At 46.3% G+C, this 10,548-nt stretch overlaps 1 pseudogene; it reads left to right on the top strand.

Annotated features, from left to right (window-relative positions):
- Positions 1 to 49: 49 nt before the first annotated feature.
- On the top strand, positions 50 to 1,030 carry LOC103086207 (transcription factor-like 5 protein pseudogene; annotated as a pseudogene).
- Positions 1,031 to 10,548: the final 9,518 nt, after the last annotated feature.

The following is a 10,548-nucleotide window of genomic DNA, read 5'->3' as shown; positions in this document are numbered from 1 at the left end:
ACGCCGGCCCAAGGCGCCCGACGGCGCCGGCAAGGAGAACGTGGAGGGCGCGCCCGAGGTGCGGGCCAAGTGGGCCGTGCGCGTCCCCCTGGAGGACCGCTTCAATAGCATCCCAAGCCGAGCCCCCGCCGGCCCCGCGCGGCGCGGATCCCCCCCGAGCCCGGCATGGCGCTCAACAATTTGGTAACTCTTATTCGCCATCCATCCGAATTAATGAATGTTCCTCTTCATCAGCAACAAAACAAATGTACAACATTAGTGAAAAATAAAACTGCTGCTGCAACTACTGCTCTGCAATTTACATACCCTCTGTTTACTGCAAATAGTTGCTCTACTAGTGGAAATTCTAATCTTTCACAAACACAGAGTTCTAGTAATTCATGTTCTGTACTTGAAGCTACCACGCATCAGGATATTGGATTGCCGAGAGCATTTTCTTTCTGTTATCAGCAAGAAATTGAATCCACTAAACAGACTTCGGGTAGTAGAAAGCTTTGCCTGAGCAGGTTTGGATTAACGTAGGAGAAGCGACATGTAAACAAGCAATAAATAAGAGGAGTCTGAGTAGGATACATCAGTTGGACACAAACAGAACGAAGAGCCCTTGGAGAGCTCCAGAATGTGGGTGAAGGTTCCACAGCAGCACAGGGTGCTTGGCAGTCGGTGGAGTCGTCCCAGGCCACCCTCGGGGAGCAGACCCAGAGCGGGCCCCAGCGGGGCAGGTCCCAGCACAGGGAGAGGCACAACCGCATGGAAAGAGATAGAAGGTGCAGAATCCGCATTTGTTGTGATGAGTTGAATCTTTTAGTCCCATTCTGCAACGCCGAGACCCATAAGGCAACGACTCTGCAGTGGACCACAGCGTTCCTGAAATATATTCAGGAAAGACATGGAGATTCCCTTAAAAAGGAATTTGAGAGTGTATTTTGCGGTAAAACTGGCTGAAGGCTAAAGTTGACCAGACCAGACTCCTTGGTGACGTGTCCCACACAGGAGAGTACAGAGTAGCCCAGCTATGGAGATCAAGTGACTGGATGTGAACACTGATGCCTGGGAAGTAAACGGCTGTTTCTTCGTGACCCATAAACATTTCCTAGGACCATGGAACTCAGCTCTGATTGTCTAACTCTAAAGGGACATTATTCAGCTGATGGGACTCCAGTGGGGACTTTGAAAGCACATTTTGTAAAAATATTTATCTAAAACAAAATGCTTACCGATTAATGTCCTCTTAGTAGACCATTTGGGGAGGAAGACATCTTGACAATTAGTAAGTAATTTTTCAATTATCTGTCTGATTCCATCATGTTTTCTTAACATGATAACTTGAAAAATTAACATCCTTTGTAATTTCTTTAGTCTTAGAAGGTACATTGCTTTTTACTTATTTTATTTACATTTTAAATATGCCCCCTTAGCAACTAGAACAAGTTAAATTGTTCTTAACTATAAGTAGTTTGGACATTTTATTTCATTTGTTTATCGCTTCCCCTTGTAATGATTCCTAGCTGCATAGAACTGTATTGCAAAATGCAGTCCTATTTTAAACGTTTTTGCTAGAAATTTTCCAGGGATCTCCTTTAAAGGTACTTTTGTCCATAAATGAAATATTGTCACGGTAGATTGCTTCAATGCCCTCATTTTCATATTGAGAGTCATTACTTTCTGTGTAATAAACTGTAGTGTTTGGAACTGAGTTTTTCAAATGAGTGGCTTTATTTATTACAATAGGTAATACCAATAGACTTTAGTGCAATACAGTCACTTTCAATAAATACTGTCAATGGGAGATAGTTAAATGTTTGTACACAAAGGAGGCAGGTAAATCAGACGAGACCTTTGTATGGAAGGGATACTGTACATTAAATTCTTTATTTCTTTTGTAATACTGTGGCCAGTCATTAATCTGAAGATTTCATATATCATTTTATTGAAATGATATCTTAGCCTTTACACGAATGCCATGTAAACAAGTTGCTGAATTAAAAAAAAAAAGAAATGGTAGAATTGACAAGCAGTGATAAAAATGTAAAATTCAAAGACCCTTAAGGAGTTTCATGTCTCCCTCCCATAACTTATAATGGCTGCTCTTTTTTCTTTTTCTTCTATCTCTTTGAAACCTTCTCAACATCCCAACTCTCACCAAAGTTCCATCTCCTTCTTCCTCTGGCCCCCATTTTACTAGGATAAGATCTTTGCGGGCAGAGACTGTGTCTCACAATGCTGTGCACACAGCAGATGCTCAAAAAGATTAGTTTAATTGAATCACTTCCAATAGTATCATGTGTGCATTATCTTTTGAGATACAAAACAACCCATTCTCTGACGATTTCCTTAAGTGGAAGCCAAACATTTTGAGAAAAATAAAATCTTTATTACACATTAAAAATTAGTATTTATTAGTAAGCATTTATTGGATGCCATGCACTGTGCTATGCATTTTACGTAAACTGTCTCATTTGACCCTGGTGTGGTTGATAGTCTCCAGAGATGGTTACCATCCAGTCCCCTCTTCCCTGTGTGCACAAGCAACTCCTCCCACCAAGAGGTGGAGACTGACACCTGAGATGGCCATGTGACTTGCTTTGACCAATAAACTAAGGTGGAAATGACACTGTGCTAGTTCTGGCTCTAACTTTTAAGAGAACTGGCAGCTTCCACTTTCATTCAGAAGAAACCAGGAACCGCACTGCAAGGAAGCTCGGGCTAGAACACTGAACAATGAGAGACCATGTGGAGAGGGGCCACTGGGAGGAGCTCTGAGGCACCCCACATGTGAGTGAAGCCTTCTTGCACCTTCCAGCTGAGTCAAATGGCAAGCCAAAGGCAGCTGTGAGAGTGATCCCAGCTGATGCCTCGAGAGCAGAAGAACCACCCAGCTGAGCCTCTCACGAACTCCTTACCCACAGAATTATAAGAAAGAAATTGCTCTTCTAAGTCACTCTTTTGGGGAGGTTGCTACACAACAGTGGTTAATGGTAACACATGATACCAACCTTAAAACATAAGTGCTGTGGAGGCTGGGAAGGGTTAAGCCTCTTCCCCTGAGGTCACACAGTTAATAAGTGGCAGAGCCAGGATGAGAACCCAGTTTCATCTGACTCTAAAGCCCAAACTCCTAGCCATACCCTATATTGCCTCTAAAGTCAACTCATTAGTTTAGAAACTTAGAAATATATTATGTATAACTTGACATTTTCACTGACTCAACACAATTAGTATACAAGGAAATTCAGACTTTCCACAAGTTGTTATTTAGTGACCTCTTCTAGTGGTGACGCATCAGAAACATCATGTTTGTCACCCTCTTCCTCATAGCCTTAAGAAAATGAAAGAATGCATCATGGCTGTCCTTTCCACCACTGATGGTGATGTGCTCCAAGGCATCTGGGGTGAATAAGTCTGTCGGATTAAAGTGTGCTGTGTGACACAAGGCATGCATATTGATTATCAAGACAACTATGATTTTTCTCAAATTCATTTTAACTGCATGTTCACACAGAACATAGTTATTGAGTGTGGCAGGTTGAATTTTCTGAAGATGGCCGGATCATTCCACATGCTCTTCTGCAATGAGAACTTGCCATCCTTCATCAACTGGTAGAGTCTATTTCTCCACTCCTTTGGCCTGGAAAGACTCCATGCCTGTTTTGATCAATGTTACACAGTGGAAATGACCCAGTGCCAGTTCTTATTGTAGCCCTTAATTGGCTCGGCATATTCTACATCCTGCCTCTTGGAAGCCAGTTGCCACGTAAGAAATGCTGCTACCCCAGGACCACCATGCTGTAAGAAGGACCATGCATGCACAGGACCTGGAGGATGAGACACTACATGGGGAGAAAGAGACCAAGGAGTGATGAACGGGCCAGACATGTGAGTGAAAAGCCCTTTCAGGAGTGGGTCCTCCAGCTGCCCAAGACAACATTGTGTGGAACAGAGATAAACCATTCGGTGAACCCACCCCGAATTCCTGACCTACAAAATCATGAGCAAAATAAAAATGATTGTTTTAAGCCATTAAATGTTGGGGCATTTTGTTTCCTAGCTATAGATCACCAGAACACTGAAGAATAAATATTCGAAAGTGAAAGTGACCAACGACTGTCTTTAATCACCCTGTATTTAGGATATAAGTCGTATGTTGCAGACTGCCACAGACTATGAGTTCCAAAGAGATCAGATTAACGTCAGTCTCCAAAATACAGTGGTCCTGAGCCGCCAGCTGCTTGACTGCAAGCCCATAGGCCTTGTCCCCGCCCTCACTCTGTTCAATTCTCCCAGTTACTTGTAGGAGCCCCTATGTGCCCTCAAACCAGACTGTCTGTTGCTGGCAGTCACCGTGGACTGTCCAATGTTACTCCTCTTATGCTCCAAATCCCACTCATTACTGTTCACTGCCTGAGATGCCACTGAAAGCTGCCTCACCATTGCCACTGCTGATTGGCCTTGTCACGGATGCTGCCCCAGGTGCAGTCTTGGCCACTGATCCCTGGTGTGAGATGAGCCCGGAGTCTCACGAGGTCTCTGGTGAAGCCAGTTCCTTCAGTGCTGGTCCTTGGCCCCTAACAAAGGCTCTGTCCTGCTCAAGGAGCCAGGTGGGAAACAGCCAGCCCACGGTTGATCCCTTTCTCCCGGCCCTGCGCCTCTCCAGCGGCCGCTACACAGTCGACGTGACCCACTCCCTTCTCTTCTCCACCACTCACACAACCAGAGGCTCCCGGGCAATCAGGGTGTACAAAGGAGCCATGAGAAGGAAGCCTGCGGTCCTCCCCAGCTGCCCGGCCAAGATGCCCCGTTTGAACAATTCACAAGGATCTTGGGGAAAAAACAGAGCAACAAACAAGCAAAAGCCTATAAATGTTCCTACACACAAAGCCTTTTTAAGTGTGATGAAGAACTGGAAGAATTCTTAACTACATCTTTCCTCTTAGACTCTTGCATCTCTGCATGTGTAGGATGACAGCATATGGATGTGGAAAACTGTACAAAATCTGAAAGGTGTCCACACCAGATGATGGGGAACAGACTCAGAGAAAGAGTAGAAAAAGAAGATGAAAATGAAGGGCTGAGAAAGGAAGGGAGGAGTAACGGGGTAGGCATCCAGGCTGGAGCTTAATAATGAATGGTGTTCGCTGGCTCCCCGGGGAAGCCCTGGAGCCTCTACTGCTGATAAAATTGAATTATTGATAGGAAATATATGAGGCTCTGGCCCAAACTGACAGCTGGAAGACAAGCTGACAGCAATTTAAATTGATTTTGCCCCCAATAAAGTGGAGGCATTTCTGATCTTCAGAGATGCTCAAGGCCCCTGTGGGCGGAGATGGTGAGGAGATCCAGGTTTTCAAAGGGTCTGTGACTCTCCCTGACCAGGTCTGGAAGCAGCAGGAGACCTTGGCCAGAATCATGGGCTTACCCACTGATGTTATTTTTTTTTTAATTTTTATTGGAGTAGAGTTGATTTACAATGTTGTGTTAGTTTCAGGTGAACAGCAAAGTGAATCAGTTATACATATACATATATCCACTCTTTTTTAGATTCTTTTCCCACATAGGCCATTACAGACTATTGAGTAGAGTTCCCTGTGCTATACAGTAGGCCTTTATTAGTTATCTATTTTATATACAGTAGTGTGTATATGTCAATCCCAGTCTCCCAGTTTATCCCTCCTCCCCTTCCCCCGTGATGTTCTTTATTTTAGTGTGAATCCCTGATGGCTCCTCCAGGACTCTGGGCATTTCTCAAGCAGTGTCCAGCTCCCACTCTAATCTGCTCACTCCAGTTGGAGCCTGTACTACTTTGCTAAGGGCTGATGTAACACAGTACCGTCGACCCTCAGTATCCACAGGAGACTGGTTCCAAGACCAAAATCCCATAGCCAGCTTTCTGTACCTGCCATTCTGTATCCATGGATCACCCAACTAGGGATCATGTCATACTGTATTTACTGCTGAAAAAAATCCACCTATAAGTGGACCCACACCATTCAAACCTGTGTTGTTCAAGGGTCAACTATACCACAATCTGGGTGGCTTAAAAACGACAGAGATCTATCTATTGTCTCAGTTCTGGAGGTTAGTAGTCCGTGATCAAGGTGTCAGAAGGGTGGTTCCTTCTGAGGTTTCTGAAGAAGGCTCTGTTCCAGGTCTCTTTCCTTGCTGCTGCTGGTGGTTTGCTAGCAATCCTTGGTGTTGCTTGGCTTATAGACACATCATCCCAATATCTGTCTTTATCTTCACATGGCACTCTCCCTGTGAGTGGGTTTGTCCCCACATCCAAATTTCCCCTTTTTATAAGGACACCAGTCATATTGGGTTAGGACCCACTCTACTGACCTCATGTTGATTATCCATTTGACGATCCTGTTTCCAAATAATTAAGAAATAAGGGTCCAAAGGATCCTATTACCACAGTTTGCAATATATAAGTGTATCAAATCAAATAAATAAATGTACGCAATGTTATATGTTAATTTTATCTCAATAAAGCTAGGAAAAAAAGAAGCAGAAAACAAACAAACTATTACCAAATAAGGCCACATTCACAGGTACGGGAGCTTAGGACTTCAACACCTTTCTCTCCCGTCGCGGGGCACAGGCTCTGGGCGCGCAGGCTCAGCGGCCATGGCTCACGGGCCCAGCCGCTCCGCGGCATGTGGGATCTTCCCGGACCAGGGCACGAACCCGTATCCCCAGCATCGGCAGGCGGACTCCCAACCACTGCGCCACCAGGGAAGCCCTTCAACATCTTTTTGAGGGAGACAATTCAACCTATAACAGAGCAGTTTACACCAGACCTGGCTTTCTCTCCTCTGCACTGACTCCTGGCCCTCTTCATAGAGAAGACTCTGCATTCTGCTTGTCTCCCGGGCCCGGCCCCAGGGGCATCCCGGCTCACTCCTGGAGCTCCATGCCTCGTCTGCGCCCAGCTGGCTCCAGAGCGCTCTCAGGTAGGCACCGCTGACGCTGAAGGCCCAGGGCTTTTGGACACTAGCGCCCTGTGTCACCGCCATTAGTCTCATCAGCTTCTACAGGGTCCGGACCACTTCCGTTCACCTAGTGTGTGCAAGCACCAGCCCTGCTAAGATGTGTGCAAGCACCATCCTAACATGCTAAGCCCGCAGAGCATCTGTTAGGGTGATAATCAACATCAGGGAAGTGGATTTGCTACAATGTTCATGTTATCTCAAAGGTTAAGGGAAAAAAAACCCTGTATTTTCTCAGTCTCTGGGGTCATCGCCAGAGCACAAAACTAGTTCTCAAAGGATCTGTCTACGAGTCCCAGCTCCCACTTACCAGTTGGAGTGGCTTTGAGCAAATCATTTAACTCTCTGGCACTTTCTTCTCTCACCTGGAACACACATGCCTTGAACTAGGTATTTCTAAGTTCTTTGGCTCTACAATTCAAGGAGGACAGGCAGAAATCAGGCAGGAAGTATGTGCGATATATGGTGATACCTATTTTTCCTGGAAGCTACACAGGGCAAATAAAGTCTCTGATGTTCACTGGTGAAAATTTAGGGCCCAGCACACTACCTGGGGTGTGTAAGGTGCTCAGTTGATATTTGCTGAATAAATACAAGAATCCATGAATGAAGGAATGTCACAGAAATGCAATGATTTTCAGAAATTCTGATCCTTTCACCCTGCCTGAGACAAGCTCTAGGAATAAGATTCCTTACAGTCACACTGGGTTCCTTAAATAGATCGGAGCAACTCTGGCATTAGAGGGGCTGAGTATGCCCCTAAAAGGGGGCAGGGACCCCAGGAAGGAGACCAGCGCTGAATGGCTTTTCTGAAACAAATTTTATCTGCAAGTTTCTCAGATACTCTTTTCTCAGCTCCCACTCTCTTAACTTGGTGTTGACTCTATAGCCAAGCCACCTGAAACTCTGGCATTTAACTATTGTCCCTCCCCAGGAAAATTCCCAAGAAAAGGGAGAGCCCTTCAGTAAAACAAAAGTGTTGGCTTCCTGCACTTGTTTGTAGAGGGGAATCCCAGAAGACAAACAAATTCCATTGGGATAAAAAAATGTACAATTTGTTTCCTCCCTCTGCTTCTTCCCCTCACTGTCCTCTCCAGCCTGGGCCCCTTCCCCCACCCAGGGCTCGGAAAAGGAGAAGATAGAATAATTGCAGGAGAAACAGAGGCAAAGGAAAAGAAATGGACCAAGCAAGGATGTCCAAAGTTCTGGAGAGACTTTGGTCCTTTTTTTTTACCAGAAAAAGGAAAAGATTATGCACAGCCGGCATCTCAGCAAGAGAACTGGAGAACTCTAACCCCTCCTCCACCAAATCCTTGCACAACTGCCCCAGACACTGTGTGCCTTTCAGAATTGCCTCATCTGGCCCGGGGCCCCATGACCTGCTGCAGCTCTGGAGCACCGTCCAGGGGGCTGGCCCGAGGGGCTGGGCAAGGGGGCAGCCGCTTCAGGAGCAGGTGTTGCAGGCCCAGGGCCAGGCATGGTGTTGAGTCCTGGAGATGCCAAGATGGGAAGGCAAAGGCTACAGGAGAGGCCCTGCAGGCACCACGGGGACCCACGGGGACCCACGGGAACGAGTTCTTGATTCTACATGGGGGCGCCAGGGAGCCTTCGCAGAGGAGCTGAGACTTGGGGGATAAGTAGGTGTTTGCCAAGGAGAAAAACAACGAGGGCGTTACAGTCAAGGGAACAGCATGTGCAAAGGCACAGAGCTGTAATGGGAGCTGGAATATTCTGTCAACCAGAAGCAGTTAGGTAGGGCCAGATGGCACAGCCTGAGGTGAGAAGGAGAACGTGAGGTCAGGCTGAGAGGTGTGACTGTTGCCTGATGTGCTGAAGGAGGATACGGGAAAGGGACGGGGTGAGATCTGTGACCTAGACAGGGTAGGATTCAAGGTCAGGCGACCAGAAAGAGCAGTTGCTATGGACTGAATGTTCGTGTTGCCCCTAAATTCCTAAGCCTCAGTATAATGGTATCAGGAGGTGGGCCTTTGGGAGGTGCTTAGGGTACGAGGGTGGAACCCTCATGAAAGGGACTGCATGAAAGACCCCAGAGGGCTCCCTGGACCCTCCCGCCACGTGAGGACGCAGGGAGGAGTCTACCGCCCAGAAGAGGGCCCTCACCAGGCCATGTCTGCACCTGCTATCAGTCTTTCAGCCTCCAGAACCGTGAGAAATAAATTCCTGTTGTTTATAACTACCCGGTCTCTGGTATTTTCTAATAGTAGCCTGAATGGGCAAAGGCAGGAGCCAAGAGGGGAATGAGCTCTAGACGCAGCATGGCAAGGTGGCGGTCAGGGGCTTGGCGGTTGATACTGCCTGGCCGTCGGACAGTTCCTTAACCTGTCAGGGTCTCTCCTGTGAAATAGCATAGCATCTACACTTGAAGGCATCGTGATTATGAGAAATAAAGCAGGTGCCTGGCCTATAGGAGGCCCTCAGTGCGGAGAAGCCATGATTCAAAGTACAGTGGAGGCCCACTTAGTCACACTGAGACTGTGCAAATTCAACTAGCTATGCTCAGCAAGGCCCTCCAGCCCCCCCAGAAAAGTGCAAGAGGAAAACAAGATTTCATTTTACTTATTGTGGTGCTTTAAAGAGGGCCACAAATTCTTTGACACTCCTCCCATAGATAGTTGGGGTCTGTGTCTTGTCCCCTCGAGTGCAGACCGGCTCCATACATGCATACAATGGAAACTTACTCAGCTATAAACAGTGAAGCACTGATATCTGCTGCGATGCGGATGAACCTGGAAAACATCATATGCTAAGTGAAAGAAGCCAGACAGAAAAAGCCACATATGCTATGATTACATGAATATGAAATGTCCAGGTTAGGTAAATCCATGGAGACAAAAAGCAGATTGGTGGTTGCCAGGGGCTAGAGGGAGAAGGAAACGGGGAGCAACTGCTTAATGGACATGCTATTACCTTTTGGGGGTGAGGAACATTGTTTAGAACTAAATAGAGGTGGTATTTGCACAACATGGTGAATGCACTAAATGCCACTGAATTGTTCACTATAAAATGATTAACATTGTGTTACATGAATTTCACATAAATACAAAAATAAAGGTAGTTGCTTTTGTGGAGCATAGAAAAGTATTTCTCATAATTTGGGGACTTTTTTCCCCGTTGTAGAGAGCTTCAAAGGACATTTTGCATTTGTCAAAAATCACACATACTGGCCTGCCATGGAGGACTGAGCGCAGCATAAGAGAATAAGCCTTTTTCTTGCGGGGGAGGGGGGGCTATTTATTTATTTGGCTGTGCTGGGTCTTAGTTGCAGCATGCGGGATCTTCATTGCCACATGAGGGATCTTTCGTTACGGCACATGGGATCTAGTTCCCTGACCAGGGATCAAACTCACGCCCCCTGCACTGGGAGCGTGGAGTCTTAGCCCCTGGACCACCAGGGAAGCCCCGAGGATAAGCCATTTTCTTTGACAAACTTGGCAGCGTTTCCAAAATGATAAAATGGTTTTAATCACATTAGTAATTGGAATATACCCAGCCTACTGGTTTAATATGTATGTTCCTAGTAGTGTAATATCCTATATGTAGG

Source organism: Lipotes vexillifer, unplaced genomic scaffold, assembly GCF_000442215.2.
Source record: "Lipotes vexillifer unplaced genomic scaffold, Lipotes_vexillifer_v1.1 scaffold10, whole genome shotgun sequence".
Lineage (NCBI taxonomy): Eukaryota > Metazoa > Chordata > Mammalia > Artiodactyla > Lipotidae > Lipotes > Lipotes vexillifer.
The sequence above is the reverse complement of the archived record's forward strand: the minus strand, read 5'-3'. Positions and strand labels throughout refer to the sequence as shown.